Genomic DNA, 20,158 nt, shown 5'->3' on the forward strand with positions numbered 1-20,158 from the left:
TCAACTTTAGTCCTGTCACCAGCTGCCTTTTTCTTTCTTCCCTGCACTTTTTCTTAGACTGCTCTTGCTTGACCTCAAAGTCTTATGATATAATGGAAACATAAGAGATCATTTTGTGATTTTTCTTCTTCTGCTTTTTTCTTATTTCTTTTTTGGTTCCAGTTATTTTTAAATTAAGTGATACTCTAAGTACATTGAGTGTGTCCTTCATGTGTAGTTTTGATTGTCTTTTTTCTCTATTATTCTATAGGAAATAGTGAGGGACATGGACTTAAGCACTACTAGTTTTCCAGCTACCATATTTGCTTCTCTTCCATTAGAAATCAGAGTTGAAACACTCCCTACAGGGAGTAGCTAGAAGGCATTACTCAAATGCTCCAATAAAAAGCACATTCAGCAATGAAGAATGTAGCTTCTTTATGAAAGTAGCTTCCAAGTTCAAACTTGGAAGAGGCCTTAGTGATTATCTGGTATGACCAGAAATTAGAAACTTAAGTAAATAAAACAACTCTTTTAAATTGTCATAGATATTGACTGAGTCATTACCAGAAGCCAGGTCTCCTGATTCTCAGTCCAGTGCTGGTTTTTTGGTTTTTTTGTCTTGTTTGTTTTTTAATATTCAATACATATTCATTTATTTTACACTTACAAAAGAAATCGCCCACCCTTCTGCCTCATCCCCCTAAGACAATTTAGTTTTACAAACATTAAGAATTTTAAACTAAATGAAGGTAAACAATTGCAGAACAATTATTTTTCAATGTAGCTGTCATAATTACTAGAGTTTAAATCTCCTAAAAGTGACCAGTGTCCAAGCAATTTATAAGGAAATCCTGCTTATCATCCAAAACGAAAATTCCATATTACAAGTTAGCAAATTCTAGTACAAAAGTAGTCTGTGTGATGGAATAGTCTTTTCTTTTAAAAATATGGAATGCTTCACAAATTTCTGTGCCACCCTTGTTCAGAGGTCATGATAATCTTCTCTGTATTGTTTCGATTGTTTTTCTGATAATCTTCTCTGTATTGTTTCAATTGTTTTTCTATGTGCTGCTGAAGTGAGCACCCGTTTTGTTTATCATGCCTTAATGCCTAGTTTGTATGAGAAAATGCTTCAACAGTATCAAGAACTACATAGTCATTAAGGGTTAAGTTAGTTCTCTAGCCTGAATAGAAAAGTCAGATTCTATGTACTTTCCATAAGTTACTTTACTGTCAACCAGTGCTTCTGTATACCATGGAGAACACAGATAATAGAATTAGGTGTACCCTGAGTTGGTATCAAAGCAGTCAAAAGTAGATTAAAGTTGATCATTATACCAACCAGTGAATATATAATTTCCAGCAAGTGTTATGAAACATTGAAAATGATTATCTACCTACATTTCCACATTTATACCTTGGTGGGCCTTTGTGGACTCATGAAATAGATAAGATTTTAGATCCCTTTAACATTCCTTGTCTTTCTGACAGTACATATCACATCATCATATTGTGCAATAGAAGCCCAAGAACACGTATCTCATTATAAATATGCTAATTGACACAAAAGAATTTGGATTTTGGTGTAATCATAAAGAAATTTTCTCTTCCATTATTAAAAAAATGAGTAAGTTTACATATATGAAGATAGGATAAAGACTGATAAAGATGGACTTTTCAGCTCTCACGTACTTGAGCCTCTTTTTAATACAGGCTTTAAATCTAAGATGAAATAAAAAGATTGGTTTTGCAAGAGGCACTTATTTGTCACTACCATCGTCTATGGGTATTACATACATTGCTGCACACTGCTTTGCTTTAGAAGGGAAGAAGGTAAGACCCTGTCTTTATAAACTGGTTTTTACGTAAGTGACATTTTCTCAAATTGTCAGCATTCAATTTTCCACTGACACACTTACAAGCTTTCATGAACAGTTGAATGCAAATGTGACACTAACCCTGAATGAAGCATGGTTTCCCTATTAAAGCCTTTGGTACCAAGACAATGGCAAGTAATAAATACTTACCACTGGTCCGTTTCCACAGTGAAGTTTCTCATTGCAAACTCACCAACAACTTTTGACCTCTGAACCCAAAGATCATCAATTACCCAGCTTACAGAGGTGGAATATAGTGAACCAGCAGCATCATTTGGCTGTCACCCAGTTAACATCTGAAAAGCAATTTGTCCAATATTTCAACCTCCAGGGAGAATTCTTTATTAGCTTTTGTATAGGTTTGCCTTTCAATTGGATGATTTGAATACCTTCTGTGGTAAGAGAGATGCTGCTCTCAGATAATGATTTTGCATTTCATCTCATCATTAATGCTTTGAACCTCATGGGAAGTCACTATGCCTTTTATGAAGGTTGAAGCATTTTATAACCTTAATAAAGACTCATAGCCTCAGGAACGTCAAGTGTGAGCAAGTGAGGGAGATTGACGAAAAAAAATATAATTAAATTGCCACTTTAGATTGCACTAGGTGGAGGATTTCAAATGCAAATCAACAGTTAAAGAGTACAATGGCACCCCAAACTTCAGTTCTATTCAGAAATACACACATAAACTGGCATAATTCAAAGAAAAATGAGATAAATCATCTTTTTCTCCTTTCTGGAAAAGCACTTTTTAATAACTTTATATTTAATTCCTAAATATTTTTATGGGAGATGTACAGAGATAGGTTAATAAGCATCTTGATAGATTTGAACTCAAAACAATTAATAATCATGATGGTTCTTAGTTATTGTAAATTTATTTCTATACAGCATTTAAGTCACTGTATTTTGAAGTGTGAAATGAATACAAGAGAATATGCAAGAGTGATTTTGAAACTATATCATCATCTACATTTCCCAACGGATAGGTCACTCTGTCCCAAACATTACTAATAAATTATAGCTTTCAATACTTACTTAAGGGTATTCTCCAGTGGAATCACCCCAATTTATAAATTCAGTGAACTCTTTTACAGTTTTCCTGAGTGTCTACTTTCTTCTTTCAGACATTGCTTACTCGCCTTACTTATGTTCATGGGAACTATGAAAGAAAACAGGAGCTCCTATTCCAGGCATTGCGATAGAATAAAATCGCATTTTCTTTGACCTTCACAGAAACCTTTAGAGGAAGGCATATTATTACAGACTGTGGATCAGAGAGGTTAAATAATTTTGCAAGGTCTTATTTCTGATGAGTATCAGAACTTAGTTTTGCTGAACTCACCTTGTCTTTCAAGTGCAGTAAAACATACTGTCTACTGCAGCAGTAAAAGAAAGTAGACCAGGTTTTAGGGAATGATCTCAGGTAGGATAGTGGTTGGAGTGTCTGGAATGATCCTTGGACTTGACTGGAAGGCTAGTTCTCAGGGTCAGTACTGGGGAGCCTGACACGTAGGCTGACCCTGAGGTAAGTAAGACTCTGGTTTGAGTTGGCACCTTGAAATAGAAACTGGAGGGGGTCTGGGCAAGATGGTGGAAGAATAAGACGCGGAGATCACCTTCCTGCCAACAGATACATTAGAAATACATCTACACGTGGAACTGCTCCTACAGAACACCAACTGAACGCTGGCAGAAGACGTCAGACCTCCCAAAAGGCAAGAAACTCCACACGTACTTGGGTAGAGCAAAAGAAAAAAGAAAAAACAGAGACAAAAGAATAGGGATGGGACCTGCACCAGTGGGAGGGAGCTGTGAAGGAGGAAAGGTTTCCACACACTAGGAAGCCCCTTCATGGGCTGAGACTGCAGGTGGCGGGGGGGAAAGCTTCGGAGCCATGGAGGAGAGCGCAGCCACAGGGATGCGGAGGGCAAAGCGGAGAGATTCCCGCACAGAGGCTCAGCGCCGAGCAGCACTCACCAGCCCGAGAGGCTTGTCTGCTCACCCGCCGGGGCGGGCGGGGACTTGGAGCTCAGGTTCGGGCTTCGGTCGGATCGGAGGGAGAGGACTGGGGTTGGCGGCGTGAACACAGCCTGAAGGGGTTAGTGCACCACAGCTAGCCGGGAGGGAGTCCGGGAAAAAGTCTGCAGCTACCGAAGAGGCAAGAGACTTTTTCTTGCCTCTTTGTTTCACGGTGCGCAAGGAGAGGGGATTCAGAGCGCCGCCTAAACGAACTCCACAGATGGGCGTGAGCTGCGGCTATCAGCGTGGACCCCAGAGACAGGCATGAAATGCTAAGGCTGCTGCTGCCACCACCAAGAAGCCTGTATGCGAGCACAGGTCACTATCCAAACCGCCCCTCCTGGGAGCCTATGCAGCCCGCCACGGCCAGGCTCCCGTGATCCAGGGACAACTTCCCCAGGAGAACCCACGGCGTGCCTCAGGCTGCTGCAACGTCACGCTGGCCTCTGCCGCTGCAGGCTCACCCCACATCCGTACCCTTCCCTCCCCCCCGCCTCAGTGAGCCAGAGCTCCCGAAGCAGCTGCTCCTTTAACCCCGTCCTGTGTGAACGAAGAACAGACGCCCTCAGGCGACCTACACGCAGAGGCGGGTCCAAATCCAAAGCTGAACACCGGGAGCTGTGCGAACAAAGAAGAGAAAGGGAAATTTCTCCCAGCAGCCTCAGAAGCAGCGGATTAAAGCTCCACAAACAAATTGATGTACCTGCATCTGTTGAATACCTGAATAGACAGCGAATCATCTCAAATTCAGGAGGGGGACTTTGGGAGCAGGATATATTAATTTTTCCCCTTTTCATTTTTTTGGGAGTGTATATGTGTATGCTTCTGTGTGAGATTTTTTCTGTATAGCTTTGCTTTCACCATTTGTCCTAGGGTTTGGTCCATCCGTTTTTTGTTTTTTTTTTACATAAAAAAACTTTTTTCTTAATAATTTTTTTCTTATTTTTATTTTAAAAAATTAAAAATTTTTTTCTTAATAAATTTTTTCTTAATAATTTTTTTAATTTTTTATTATAAAAATTAATAAATTATTTTTAAAAATATAAAAAAAATTTTTTCGTAATGAATTTTTTCTTAATAATATTTTTTCTTATTTTTTATTATAATAGCTTTATTTTATTTTATTTTATTTTATCCTCTTTCTTTCTTTCTTTCTATTTTTTCTCACTTTTATTCTGAGCCATGTGGATGAAAGGCTCTTGGTGCTGCAGCCAGGCATCAGGGCTGTGGCTCTGAGGTAGGAGAGCCAACTTCAGGACACTGGTCCGCAAGAGACCTCCCAGCTCCACGTAATACCAAATGGCGAAAATCTCTCAGAGATCTCCATCTCAACATCAAGACCCAGCTTCACTCAACGACCAGCAAGCTACAGTGCTGGACACCCTATGCCAAACAACTAGCAAGACAGGAACACAGACCCATCCATTAGCAGAGAGGCTGCCCAAAATCATAATAAGGCCACAGACACCCCAAAACACACCACCAGATGTGGACGAACCCACCAGAAAGACAAGATCCAGCCTCATCCACCAGAACACAGGCACTAGTCCCCTCCACCAGGAAGCCTACACAACCCACTGAACCAACCTTAGCCACTGGGGACAGATACCAAAAACAATGGGAACTACAAACCTGCAGCCTGTGAAAAGGAGACCCCAAACACAGTAAGATAAGCAAAATGAGAAGACAGAAAAACACACAGCACATGAAGGATCAGGGTCAAAACACAGCAGACCTAACAAATGAAGAGGAAATACACAGTCTACCTGAAAAAGATTTCAGAATAATGATAGTAAAGATGATCCATAATCGTGGAAATAGAATAGACAAAATGTAAGAAACATTTAACAAGAATGTAGAAGAACTAAAGAGGAACAAAGCAACAATGAAAAACACAATAAATGAAATTAAAAATACTCTAGAAGGGATCAATAGCAGAATAACTGAGGCAGAAGAATGGGTAAGTGACCTGGAAGATAAATTAGTAGAAATAACTACTGCAGAGCAGAATAAAGAAAAAAGAATGAAAAGAACTGAGGACAGTCTCAGAGACCTCTGGGACAACATTAAACACACCAACATTCGAATTATAGGGGTCCCAGAAGAAGAAGAGAAAAAGAAAGGGACTGAGAAAATATTTGAAGAGATTATAATTGAAAACTTCCCTAATATGGGGAAGGAAATAGTTAATCAAGTCCTGGAAGCACAGAGAGTCCCACACAGGATAAATCCAAGGAGGAACACACCAAGACACATATTAATCAAACTATCAAAAATTAAATATAAAGAAAACATATTAAAAGCAGCAAGGGAAAAAAAAACAAATAACACACAAGGGAATCCCTATAAGGTTAACAGCTGATCTTTCAGCAGAAAGTCTGCAAGCCAAAAGGGAGTGGCAGGATATACTTAAAGTGATGAAGGAGAAAAAACTACAACCAAGATTACTCTACCCAGCAAGGATCTCATTCAGATTTGATGGAGAAATTAAAACCTTTACAGACAAGCAAAAGCTGAGAGAGTTCAGCACCACCAAACCAGCTTTACAACAAATGCCAAAGGAACGTCTCTAGGCAAGAAACAGAAGAGAAGGAAAACACCTACAATAACAAACTGAAAACATTTAAGAAAATGGGAATAGGAAAATACATATCGATAATTACCTTAAATGTAAATGGATTAAATGCTCCCACCAAAAGACACAGACTGGCTGAATGGATACAAAAACAAGACCCATATATATGCTGTCTACAAGAAACCCACTTCAGACCTAGAGACACATACAGACTGAAAGTGAGGGGATGGAAAAAGATATTCCATGCAAATGGAAATCAAAAGAAAGCTGGAGTAGCAATTCTCATATCAGACAAAATAGACTTTAAAAGAAAGACTATTACAAGAGACAAAGAAGGACACTATATAATGATCAAGGGATCGATCCAAGAGGAAGGTATAACAATTGTAAATATTTATGCACCCAACATAGGAGCACCTCAATACATAAGGCAAATACTAACAGCCATAAAAGGGGAAATCGACAGTAACACAATCATAGTAGGGGAATTTAACACCCCACTTTCACCAATGGACAGATAATCCAAAATGAAAATAAATAAGGAAACACAAATTTTAAATGATACATTAAACAAGATGGACTTAATTGATATTAATAGGACATTCCACCCCAAAACAACATAATACACATTTTTCTCAAGTGTTCATGGAACATTCTCCAGGATAGATCATATCTTGGGTCACAAATCAAGCCTTGGTAAATTTAAGAAAATTGAAATCGTATCAAGTGTCTTTTCTGACCACAACACTATGAGACTAGATATCAATTACAGGAAAAGATCTGTAAAAAATACAAACACATGGAGGCTACACAATACACTACTTAATAACGAAGTGATCACTGAGAAATCAAAGGGGAAATCAAAAAATACTTAGAAACAAATGACAATGGAGACACGACGACCCAAAACCTATGGGATGCAGCAAAAGCAGTTCTAAGAGGGAAGTTTATAGCAATACAAGCCTACATCAAGAAACAGGAAACATCTCGAATAAACAACCTAACCTTGCACTTAAAGTAATTAGAGAAAGAAGAACAAAAATCCCCAAAGCTAGCAGAAGGAAAGAAATCATAAAGATCAGATCAGAAATAAAAGAAAAAGAAATGAAGGAGACAATAGCAAAGATCAATAAAACTAAAAGCTGGTTCTTTGAGAAGGTAAACAAAATTGATAAACCATTAGCCAGACTCATCAAGAGAAAAAGGGAGAAGACTCAAATCAATAAAATTAGAAATGAAAAAGGAGAAGTAACCACTGACACTGCAGAAATACAAAGGATCATGAGAGATTACTACAAGCAACTCTATGCCAATAAAATGGACAACCTGGAAGAAATGGACAGATTCTTAGAAATGCACAACCTGCCGAGACTGAACCAGGAAGAAATAGAAAATATGAACAGACCAATCACAAGCACTGAAATTGAAACTGTGATTAAAGATCTTCCAACAAACAAAAGCCCAGGACCAGATGGCTTCACAGGCGAATTCTATCAAACATTTAGAGAAGAGCTAACACCTATCCCTCTCAAACTCTTCCAAAATATTGCAGAGGGAGGAACACTCCCCAACTCATTCTACGAGGCCACCATCACCCCGATTCCAAAACCAGACAAAGATGCTACAAAGAAAGAAAACTACAGGCCAATATCACTGATGAACATAGATGTAAAAATCCTCAACAAAATACTAGCAAACAGAATCCAACAGCACATTAAAAGGATCATACACCATGATCAAGTGGGGTTTATTCCAGGAATGCAAGGATTCTTCAATATATGCAAATCAATCAATGTGATACATCATATTAACAAGTTGAAGGAGAAAAACCATATGATCATCTCAATAGATGCAGCGAAAGCTTTCGACAAAATTCAACACCCATTTATGATAAAAGCCCTGCAGAAAGTAGGCATAGAGGGAACTTTCCTCAACAAAATAAAGGCCATATATGACAAACCCACAGCCAACATTGTCCTCAATGGTGAAAGACTGAAACCATTTCCACTAAGATCAAGAACAAGACAAGGTTGCCCACTCTCACCACTATTATTCAACATAGTTTTGGAAGTGTTAGCCACAGCAATCAGAGAAGAAAAAGAAATAAAAGGAATCCAAATTGGAAAAGAAGAAGTAAAGCTGTCACTGTTTGCTGAAGACATGATACTATACATAGAGAATCCTAAAGATGCTACCAGAAAGCTACTAGAGCTAATCAATGAATTTGGTAAAGTAGCAGGATACAAAATTAATGCACAGAAATCTCTTGCATTCCTATACACTAATGATGAAAAATCTGAAAGTGAAATTAAGAAAACACTCCCGTTTACTATTGCAACAAAAAGAATAAAATATCTAGGAATAAACCTACCTAAGGAGACAAAAGACCTGTATGCAGAAAATTATAAGACACTGATGAAAGAAATTAAAGATGATACAAATAGATGGAGAGATATACCATGTTCTTGGATTGGAAGAATCAACATTGTGATAATGCCTCTACTACCCAATGCAATCTACAGATTCAATGCAATCCCTATCAAACTACCACTGGCATTTTTCACAGAACTAGAACAAAAAATTTCACAATTTGTATGGAAACACAAAAGTCCCCAAATAGCCAAAGCAATCTTGAGAACGAAAAATGGAGCTGGAGGAATCAGGCTCCCTGACTTTAGACTATACTACAAAGCTACAGTAATCAAGACAGTTTGGTACTGGCACAAAAACAGAAACATAGATCAATGGAACAGGATAGAGAGCCCAGAGATAAACCCACGCACATATGGTCACCTTATCTTTGATAAAGGAGGCAAGAATATACAGTGGAGGAAAGACAGCCTCTTCAATAAGTGGTGCTGGGAAAATTGGACAGATACAAGTAAAAGTATGAAATTAGAACACTCCCTGACACCATACACAAAAATAAACTCAAAATGGATTAAAGACTTAAATGTAAGGTCAGACACTATCAAACTCTTAGAGGAAAACATAGGCAGAACACTCTATGACATAAATCACAGCAAGATCCTTTTTGACCCACCTCCTAGAGAAATGGAAATAAAAACACAAATAAACAAATGGGACCTAATGAAACTTCAAAGCTTTTGCACAGCAAAGGAAACCATAAACAAGACCAAAAGACAACCCTCAGAATGGGAGAAAATATTTGCAAATGAAGCAACTGACAAAGGATTAATCTCCAAGATTTACAAGCAGCTCATGCAGCTCAATAACAAAAAAACAAACAACCCAATCCAAAAATGGGCAGAAGATCTAACTAGACATTTCTCCAAAGAAGATATACAGATTGCCAAAAGACACATGAAAGAATGCTTAACATCATTAATCATTAGAGAAATGCAAATCAAAACTGTAATGAGATATCATCTCACACCATTCAGAATGGCCATCATCAAAAAATCTAGAAACAATAAATGCTGGAGAGGATTGGAGAAAAAGGAACCCTCTTGCACTGTTGGTGGGAATGTAAATTGATACAGCCACTATGGAGAACTGTATGGAGGTTCCTTAAAAAACTAAAAATAGAACTACCATACAACCCAGCAATCCCACTACTGGGCATATACCCTGAGAAAACCGTAATTCAAAAAGAGTCATGTACCAAAATGTTCATTGCAGCTCTATTTACAATAGCCAGGACATGGAAGCAACCTAAGTGTCCATCATCAGATGAATGGATAAAGAAGATGTGGCACATATATACAATGGAATATTACTCAGCCATAAAAAGAAACGAAATGGAGGTATTTGTAGTGATGTGGATGGAGTTAGAGTCTGTCATACAGAGTGAAGTAAGTCAGAAAGAGAAAAACAAATACAGTATGCTAACCCATATATATGGAATCTAAGGCAAAAAACAAAAGGTCATGAAGAACCTAGTGGCAAGACGGGAATAAAGACACAGACCTACTAGAGAATGGACTTGAGGATATGGGGAGGGGGAGGGGTAAGATGTGACAGGGTGAGAGAGTGGCATGGACATATATACACTACCAAATGTAAAATAGATAGCTAGTGGGAAGCAACCGCATAGCACAGGAAGATCAGCTCAGTGCTTTGTGACCACCTAGAGAGGTGGGATAGGGAGGGTGGGAGGGAGGGAGATGCAAGAGGGAAGAGATATGGGAACATATGTATATGTATAACTGATTCACTTTGTTATAAAGCAGAAACTAACACACCATTGTAAAGCAATTATACTCCAATAAAGTTGTTAAAAAAAAAAAAAGAAATAGAAACTGAATAGTCAACCTTGTTAGAGTAGCTATTGGCTAAAAGTCCACTGGGTTTCCCAAGAAATTATCCCATAAGCTACAGGAAAGTTTTAAATTTTCAGCTTTATTTGTCCATTACCCTATATACTTGAGCTATGTGAGAGCAGGGTGTGGCTCTTTATCTCAAATATCTCGAAAATGCTTGTTAAAAAGTAGTTTCTAAATAAGTAAATAATAAATGAAGATGAGCAAAATTCAAGCGAAGCAGAGAGCAAAAGTCAAAGTTAGAGTTCAGATGTCCATCCTAAGCCCATGATCAGTATTTCTAGGAGTAGGTAATACCCAGCAGCTGGAACACATTAGTATGCCCAAGAGTTCTGGAATTTAAGGACAATGCTTATTAACTTTAACTCCTACCTTAAGATCTGTTGCATCAATATACTGACTTTTAGGACCAGAACTCCTTTTGAGCTGGCCAGATTTTCATTACAGGGTAGAAAGCCATTTGATCATTTGAGGGTTATTCAATATTCCTATTGTCTTTTCAACTTGTATATATACTCACCAATAACCCAAATATGGAGCTGACTGTCCTGGGTCACTCACTCAAGTTCCAATAAGCACCATGTCTCATCACAGACCCTAAAATGTCTTTATCTTCTTCTTTAACCTTCATTCATTCATTCCTTTCTTCCTAAATGTTTATTAATGTCATAATGTACCAGGCAATGAGGATAAAATAGTTAGTAGCTTAATAGCCATTATCGTTCACACTAGTTGGCTGGGAAAACAGGAAACTATGCAAGAAGTTACAATGTAAGAGGCAAGGAAAAGTATGGAATGACAGCAAATCACATGCCTGGTATTTTCAGTTATTTTACCAGAGAGCTCTCCTGGCATCTCCTCCCTTTATTCAAGTCTTCTTGTTAGCAGATATAGCAAAGGGACATTTCCAAGGAAATTGATCAATACAGGATGTATCACTCATGTCTCATCATCAAGAATAGTTTACTTCTTGCATAAGTCTTTCTGTGTTCATGGACACTGTAAATCTTGAGCTCATCTGTATTGCCTCTTTACTTTTAAACTGAGGACAATTAAAGCTAGATGAGCAACCTCTGCCTGCAGTTATATGTATTAATTTCATCCTTTGCTGATCTTGGTTTTCATTTGTCTCATTTACTTCACTACTAATTTCCTTCTCTTATCTTTCTAAGTAGCTTCAATGAGTGGGATGAAATGGGATATGAGTAAATAAATGTATCATCCAGAAATACTCCTCTTACTTATTGGTCATTTGGTGACTTTATATATAGCAAATTGTCTTATATATTTGTTTTCCTTGCTGGACAATTGTACTGAGAGTAAGATTAAAATTTTATTTTAATGTTTAAGTATTTGAGGGGCCTAGATATATTACTTCCAATACAGTAAGAGGTAGAAAGATTATAAATGCATTTATTCATTCTACTTTCTTCATTCACACATTTATTATGGGACCATTCAGTGCCAGGTACTGGGAGATTAAGTAGTACAAATGTTTTAAAAAGATAACTTGCCCTCATGAAGACTGCATTCTAGAAGAAAAGATAAACAATAAATACATGCTCTGTTCAAAGATGAGACGCATTATGATAAAAGATGATGCAGGGAAGGGGGACAGAGATAGATAGGGTATATTTTTATACAAGAAGGTTAGAGAAAAAAATCCCTGATAATATCTAAGAAATATGAAACAAATAATCATTACTTTTTTTCTGAGGAAGGACCTTCCAGGTAGCGGAAACAGCAATTGCAATGACCCTAATACAGATGTCTGCTGGCAAGTTTGAGGACTATTAATGAGGCCACTTTGAAGGGAGTAGAACAATGGGGTTAAGAGAAAATGAGGTCAGGAAGGTAAGGATATTTCAGCTTGTCGTATAGAGCAAGGTGGAAACAGAGTGACCATTTCAGAGACTATTTGTAACAAATGAGGAATTCAGTGATGGTGGCTTTAGAGGAAAGTGGTAACAATGGAGGTACTGTGAAATAATTATATTCTAGAGACATTTTGAAGGGAAAGCTGAAAGGTTTGACTAATAGATATGATGTTGAGTGTGAGCAGCCAGATTTCCAGTTTGTACATAGGAAATAGAGGACTGATAAAGTTGACTAAATTGATCAAGATTAGGGTATACAAGTACAAGTCAAGCAAGGGTGAACCTTGAGTACAGAAATGAGGAATTGGATAAAACCCAGGAACGAAGAGGGAGTAGGTAGAGAATAAAGTAAGGACAGGGAGATGGAAAAAAACAATCTCAGGGTCAAGAGCAACCTTATTTTAAGCTTAGGAAGACACAAGACCTATGTGTTTATTGCCAGTGACCAGGAAGTACTGACTACAGCTGCAGGATCAGCTCTCCCCCACTGCCTTACATTAGATACAGGCACATCATTAGAAGGCTGTTTAAAAATTCTGGCCTTGGTCCTGCCTTATTGACAAAACTGACTTATAAAGACTTACTTGAGCAACCCATGAGCAAAGTAACTATCACTAATATATTCTTCCTTATGTGGATTCCAGAATTGATCTTCCTTAGAGTGAATTCTCCTCTACAGCTAATTTTTTAATAGTAATTTGTTTGTTTTTTCATGAATGTGAAGGCATTTTTATCTGTGTATGTGATCAAACCCAAGTTCCTGTGCCCAATGCACAGTGAGACCTCACTTGCTTGCTTGTGGTCAGCATGTAGTCACCACACTCCACCAGATGGGGGTCTTAATTTCTGCAGAACAACTCAAAGATATGCATCAGACTATTACCTATATCTCTTCAGGAGGAACTAGGAGTCCTCTGACTCTATTGTCCTAATAACTGTTTGAGCCTGCTCTTTGGAACTCAAGGAAGGCATAGGAGACTAAAGCCTTTTTTCCTCACAAACAAGAAACAGGGAACGTGGAGGGGCTTTTGTACCAGGAGCGTCCTGTGCGGTTCCATGCATTTACTCTGATATTCTCAATGAATGGACTTTTTGAAGAAGTGACCCATGTGGGAGTTTCTCCCTGACTACTGCTCCCACCACACTAGCTAAAACCAAGGCTGATTTTTAATACCCCAAGACAGAGTGCACTCATTTACACTTGCATGCCAAATAGTCTTGCTTTCAAGGGCCTCAGACATTATTTCCCTGACAACTGGTAACTTTCTTATAATAAGGTATTTAGATAACAACATGCTGTTAGGTTAGGTGCATGAAGCGTCTTATTTATGAGGCTAGATATAAACTCCTTTAACATGAAAACATATTTTCTTTGCTGCATTGTAATGAATAATTACTATTCTAAAATGAATATTCATTCCAAAATAGTAAGAGTACCTCTTAGCTCTAAAAATTAGAGCCACTATTAAAAAATATGCAAGATATCGTGAAGCCAGAGTCCTTCTTTCTCCTGTTTGAGGAAAAATATTTTTTTAAAGCCGTGAATGATGTAGAAAAAACAGATGAAAATAAGATTTTTTATACAGAAGGATTAGCAATAAAAGGGGCTCTACCTCATGGATGACTGTAGGGGAAGAGGAAGAATGTAATGGAAGAGTGAAATTATACCCATGGGGAATGATGCGCTTACCCCATTCTTGTGAGTAACAGAGAGATGAATGAGCAAGCTAAAGACTCGCAAGTTGTAATTATGTTTATTAAATACTCCCATGCATTTAAAGATTATCTCTTTATAATATAATGAAAGGTACTATTTGCTGTCTTAAAAAAACAAAACAAAAACAAAACAAAAGAAAACAAAAAAACAGAAAACAGAAACCAGACATTATCTTCTGGAAGTCTATGTCTGAATTTCAATAGCTCCAACCAGATAGAAGGTTGTATGTTATAAAGCAATGTAGACCAATAAATAGACTTTGGGTTTAAAACTCAAACCAGTTATTAGAAGAAAGTAATCAGCCTTTAAAGTTTATGTCTAATAACTTGAACTTATTTTAAAATGCGGTAAAATGAAAAAAAATAATGAGATTCCAATTTTCTTCCTGTAATGCTGAATTTGGGTATAAATAAATCCTAGCTATAATGCTTCATTAATATCCAGATCAAATTTATTATGATTAGAAGTTTTCCTGGGACCTCAAAAATAATAATTTTTGTAAGTAATTATTAAAGACTATTCACAGAAATAGAAAAGTGGGCAAAAGTCATGATGAAATGACTCTGTCTCTCATACACACACACACACACACACACACACACACACACACACTTATCCACAAAAAATATCCATTAAATAAAAGAGAAAATGTTCAATTTTATAAATAATGCAAGTAAAAACAATGACATTATTTTCACCTATCAAATTGGCAAAGATCTTTTTATATCCAAGATAATATCAAAATTGACAAGGAATCTTTAAGGAAATAGTTGGGTCTTCTCAACTATTATAAGTTGGATTATAAGTTGGTATTTTTAGGAGAATAGTTTGGCAGTATGTGCCCAAATCACTAAAAATGTTGATACATTTCAATTCAGACATTTCACATCTGAGAATTTACTCTGAGAAAATAAGCATTGAATTATAGATTGATGTTGAGTGATGTTCATCAAAGTGTTAATTACAACAATGAAGCATTATAAAAATATAAATATTCAACAAAAATGAATATTTCAGTAAATTACAGTATGTTATGAGGAGATTAAGTATATTTTGAAAATGGCATAGGAAACATTTTTAACATAAAACAAAAGCAAAAAATTAGGATACCAATGATATGTTTGGCAGGATCACAATCATAGTAAATAAATAAATACATAAATAAAGTATTTACACCATACAGGGTTAAAAAGCTAAATGGAAATTCACCAAACTATTATCTGTGATTTCTTTGGTAAAATTATGGGTGACTTTTAATAAACATTTTTGTTTATATATTTCTCTAACCTGGATTGTAAGCTAAAGAAAAGGAGAGAGAGTGTGTTTTTTTTTTTTTTTAACATCTTTATTGGAGTAAACTTGCTTTACAATGTTGTGTTACTTTCTGCTGTATAACAAAGTTAATCAGCTATATGTATACATATATTCCCATATCCTCTCTATCTTGAGCTTCCCTCATACCCTCCCTATCCCACCCCTCTAGGTGGTCACATAGCACCGAGCTGATCACACTGTGCTATGCAGCTGATTCCCACTAACTATCTTTTTTACATTTGGTAGTGTATATATGTCAATGTTATTCTCTCACTTCATCCCAGTTTACCCTTCCCCCTCCCTGGGTCCTCAAGTCAATTGAGAGATGGGTTTTTAAAATCCTGTGTTCTGAGGAGGGACCTTCAAGATGGCAGAGGAATAAGACGTGGAGATCACCTTTCTTCCTACAAATACATCAAAGACACATCTACGTGTGGAACAACTCCTACAGAACACCTACTGAACACTAGCAGAAGACCTCAGACTTCCCAAAAGGCAAGAAACTCCCCACTTACATGGGTAGGGCAAAAAAAAAAAAGAAAAAACAGAGACAAAAGAATAGGGATGGGACCTGCACCTCTGGGAGGGAGCTGTGAAGGAGGAAAAGTTTCCACAGACTAGGGAGCCCCTTCACTGGCAGAGATAGGGGCTGGGCTTGGGGGAAGGTTCAGAGCCACGAAGGAGAGTGCAGTGACAGGGGTGCAGAGGGCAAAGTGGAGAGATTCCTGCACAGAGGATCAGTGCTGACCAGCACTTACCAGCCTGAGAAGCTAATCTGCTCACCTGCAGGGGCAGGTGGGGGCTGGGAGCTGAGGCTCGGGCTTCAGAGGTCAGATCCCAAGCAAAAGGCTGGGGATGGCTGCATGAACACAGCCTGAAAGGGGCTAGTGCACCACAGCTAGCTGGGAGGGAGTCAGGGAAAAAGTTTGGAACTGCCTAAAATTCAATAGACAATTGTTTCGGGATGCCCAAGGAGAGGGGATTCAGAACACCACCTAAACAAGTTCCAGAGATGGGTGCGAGCCGTGGCTATGAGCACGGACAACAGAGACTGGCATGAAATGCTAAAGCTGCTGCTGCAACCACCAAGAAGCCTGCGTGCAAGCACAAGTCACTATCCACACCTCCCTTCCCAGGAGCCTTTGCAGCCCGCCACTGCCAGGGTCCCGTGATCCAGGGACAACTTCCCCAGGAGAACACACGGCATGTCTCAGGCTATTGCAACGTCATGGCAGCCTCTGCCACCACAGGCTTACCTCGCATTCTGTACCCCTCCTTCCCCCCGGCCTGAGTGAGACAGCATCCCCAAATCAGCTGCTCCTTTAACCTCATCCTGTTGGGTGGGGAACAGACATCCTCAGGCGACCTACATGCAGAGGCAGGGCCAAATCCAAAGCAGAACCCCAGGACCTGTGTGAACAAAGAAGAGAAAGGGAAATTTCTCCCAGCAGCCTCAGGAACAGGAGATTAAATTTCCACAGTCAACTTGATGTACCCCGCATTTGTGAAATACCTGAATAGACAACAAATCATCCCAAAACTGAGGCAGTGGACTATGAGAGCAACTGTAGACTTGGGTTTGCTTTCTGAATCTAATTTGTTTCTGGTGTTATGTTTCTCTTAGTTTAGTATTTAGAGCTTATTATCATTGGTAGATTTAGTTATTGATTAGGTTGCTCTCCTCCTTTTTTTACATATATATATATATTTTTTCCTTTTTCTCTTTTTGTGAGTGTGTATGTATGCTTCTTTCTGTGATTTGGTCTGTATAGCTTTGCTTTCACCATTTGTCCTAGGGTTCTCACTGTCTGTTTCAGTTTTCCAGGTTTTTTTTTTTGGGGGGGGTTAATATAGTTTTTACTGCTTGTTACCATTGGTGGATTTGTCGTTTGGTTTGGTTGCTCTCTTTTTCTTTTTTTATTACTTTTTATTTGTTTTATTTTTTATAATTTTTTTTATTATTTATATTAAATATTTTATTTTAGTTTAATTTTTTCTTTCTCCTTTCTCTCTTTTTTCTTCTCCCTTTTCTTCTGAGCTGGGTGGATGATAGGGGCTTGGTGCTTCGGCCAGGTGTCAGGCCTGAGCCTCTGAGATGGGAGAGCCGAGTTCAGGGCATTGGTCCACCAGAGACCTCCCGGCCCCATGTAATACCAAACGGCGAGAGTTCTTCCAGAGATCTCCATCTCAATGCTAAGACCCAGCTCCACTCAATGACCAGCAAGCTACAGTGCTTGACACCCTTTGCCAAACAACTAGCAAGACAGGAAAACAACCCCACCCATTAGAAGAGAGGCTGCCTAAAATCATACTAAGTTCAGAGACACCCTAAAACACACAAACAGACGTGGTCCTGACCACCAGAAACACAAGATCATGCCTCATTCACTAGAAAAGAGGCACCAGTCCCCACCACAAGGAAGCCTACACAACCAACTGTACCAAACTTACCCACTGGGGACACACACCAAAAACAATGGGAACTACAAACCTGCAGCCTGTGAAAAGGGGACCCCAAACACAGTAAGTTAAGCAAAATGAGAAGACAGAGAAATACATAGCAGATGAAGGGTCAAGGTAAAAACCCACCAGACCAAACAAATGAAGAGGAAATAGGCAGTCTACCTGAAAAAGAATTCAGAGTAATGATAGTAAAGATGATCCAAAATCTTGGAAAGAGAATGGAGAAAATACAAGAAACGTTTAACAAGGATCTAGAAGAACTAAAGAACTAACAAAAATGATGAACAACACAATAAATGAAATTAAAAATTCTCTAGAAGGAATCAATAGCAGAATAACTGAAGCAGAAGAACGGATAAGTGACCTGGAAGATAAAATAGTGGAAATAACTACCACAGAGCAGAACAAAGAAAAAAGAATGAAAAGAATGGAGGACAGTCTCAGAGACCTCTGGGACAACATTAAACACACCAACATTCGAATTATAGGGGTCTCAGAAGAAGAAGAGTAAAAGAAGGGGACTGAGAAAATATTTGAAGAGATTATAGTTGAAAACGTCCCTAACATGGGAAAGGAAATAGTCAGTTAATTCCAGAAAGTGCAGAGAGTCCCATACATGATAAATCCAAGGAAAAACATGCCAAGACACATGTTAATCAAACTATCAAAAATTAAATACAAAGAAAAAATATTAAAAGCAACAAGGGAAAAACAACAAATAACACACAAGGGAATCCCCATAATGTTAACAGCTGATCTTTTAGTGGAAACTCTGCAAACCAGAAGGGAGTGGCAAGACATATTTAAAGTGATGAAAGAGAAAATTGTAAAACCAAGATTACTCTACCCAGCAAGGATCTCATTCAGATTCGACAGAGAAATTAAAACCTTTACAGACAGGCAAAAGTTAAGATAATTCAGTACCACCAAACCAGCTTTATAGCAAGTGCTAAAGGAACTTCTCTAGGTGGGAAACACAAGAGAAGGATATGATCTACAATAACAAACCGAAAACAATTAAGAAAATGGTAATAGGATCATACATCAGTAATTACCTAAAATGTAAATGGATTAAATGCTCCAACCAAAATACATAGAATGACTGAATGGATACAAAAACAAGTCCCGTATATATACTGTCTACAAGAGACCAACCTCAGACTTAGAGATACATACAGACTGAAAGTGAAGGGATGGAAAAAGCTATTCCACGCAAATGGAAATCAAAAGAAAGCTGGAGTAGCAATTCACCTATCAGACGAAATAGACATTAAAATAAAGACTATTACAAGGGATAAAGAAGGACACTACATAATGATCAAGGGATCAATCCAAGAAGAAGATATAATAATTGTAAATATTTATGCACCCAACAAAGGAGCACCTCAATACATAGGCAAATGCTAACAGCCATAAAAGGGGAAATTGACAGTAACACAATTAGTAGGGGACGTTAACACCCCACTTTCACCAATGGACAGATAATCTAAAATGAAAATAAATAAGGAAACAGAAGCTTTAAATAAGGCATTAAACAAGATGGACTTCATTGATATTTATAGGACATTCCACCCAAAAACAACAGAATACACTTTCTTCTCAAGTGCTCATGGAACATTCTCCAGGGTAGATCATATCTTGGGTCACAAATCAAGACTTGGTAAATTTAAGAAAATTGAAATCATATCAAGGATCTTTTCCAACCACAAAGCTAGGAGACTAGATATTAGGTACAGAAAAAAAACCTGTAAGAAAATACAAACACGTGGTGGCTAAACAATATGTTACTAAATATTCAAGAGATAACTGAAGAAATCAAGGAGGAAATCAAAAAATACCTAGAAACAAATGACAATGAAAACACGACCACCCAAAACTTATGGGATGCAGCAAAAGCAGTTCTAAGAGGGAAGTTTATAGCTATACAAGCCTACCTGAAGAAACAACAAACATCGCAAATAAACAACCTAACCTTAAAACTAAAACAATTAGAGAAAGCAGAAGAAAAAGACCACAAAGTTAGCAGAAGGAAAGAAATCATAAAG

At 37.9% G+C, this 20,158-nt stretch overlaps 1 non-coding gene across 1 annotated transcript; it reads right to left on the minus strand.

The window, feature by feature from the left end:
- Positions 1-923: 923 nt before the first annotated feature.
- Positions 924-1,030, minus strand: LOC133076059 (U6 spliceosomal RNA). Its single transcript, XR_009697474.1, has one exon. It is a non-coding gene; the product is annotated as a U6 spliceosomal RNA (small nuclear RNA).
- Positions 1,031-20,158: the final 19,128 nt, after the last annotated feature.

This window comes from Eubalaena glacialis, chromosome 15 (genome assembly GCF_028564815.1).
Source record: "Eubalaena glacialis isolate mEubGla1 chromosome 15, mEubGla1.1.hap2.+ XY, whole genome shotgun sequence".
In the NCBI taxonomy this organism is placed as follows: domain Eukaryota; kingdom Metazoa; phylum Chordata; class Mammalia; order Artiodactyla; family Balaenidae; genus Eubalaena; species Eubalaena glacialis.